Here is a 1,146-nt window from a genome sequence, read left to right on the forward strand (position 1 = left end):
TTTCTCTGAGTTGATGCTACAGTCCGGTTGCCTTTATGTGATTAAATCAAATTATATATATATATATATATATATATATATATACACATACATACATACATACATACATATATATGTATGTATATATATATATATGTATGTATGTGTGTGTGTGTATATATATATATGTAGGATACAAAAGAAACATGAAGCAGTGGAATATTATTATAACTTAATAAATTATGTAAAATTCACTTGACTAATCTAAATCTTAATTACTCAAAATGAAAAATGTTTTGTAAATATGTATTTTTCTATAAAGTTGTCATATTAATATTTGAATCAGGTACATTTGCATAATGTATAGAATTAATCAGGCTGTACCATTAAACATAATATTTACATTACTTAGTTAGAGTTACATATTAAATATTACTGTCGGGTCTGACCTTAACATTCAAATCAGTCAGGTACATTTATAAAATATTGTACAGTCTCAACCTCAACTTTGCTTCATTGCTTCATTTGTTGTACTTGTATATATTCATACTGACACGTAGCATTTTGCACCTTCAGTGTTTCCTCTACTTTCATTTAGGAGCGGCGGGCCGCCATTCCTAAATCCTACCCGCTGCTCCTTCAAATATCTTTTTTTTTTGTATTTTTTTTATTTTTTTATTGTTGTTGCAAATACACCACCGCCGAATGTCTCCACCTGCACAGCAGAGTCCTGCACTGGGTCGGTGCTCCCGAGTCCAACTGTAAGGCTGTAAACTGCAATCTGCAGGACCTGCCAACGGCCGCTAACCAACTACCAGCAGTTCAACATCCGTCGCGCAGCGCTGCTCTGCGCTGCTCTGCTAACGTGCTAGCATTACACCATCTCTCATTCACATACATGGCGAGTCCCCAGCCTTTCTTCTCACCACTCTCCCTCCAGCTCCGGTCCGCTCTGAGGGTTCTGTTCTGTGAGTTCGTTCAGCCATGACTCCGTGAACAACATGAAGCTGCACTCCTGATACTCCCACTGCAGCCGGGTCAGCGCTGTTAGCCGTTAGCGGTTAGCCGTTAGCCGTTAGCTCTTCCAGGCCGTTAGGGAGAGACTTCCTCCAGCTCATCGGGGATGTCCGTTCTCTCCCACGACGGTGGCTTGGCCTGGCTCAGCGC

This window comes from Stegastes partitus, unplaced genomic scaffold (assembly GCF_000690725.1).
Source record: "Stegastes partitus isolate 25-593 unplaced genomic scaffold, Stegastes_partitus-1.0.2 Scaffold1258, whole genome shotgun sequence".
Classification (NCBI taxonomy): Eukaryota; Metazoa; Chordata; class Actinopteri; family Pomacentridae; genus Stegastes; species Stegastes partitus.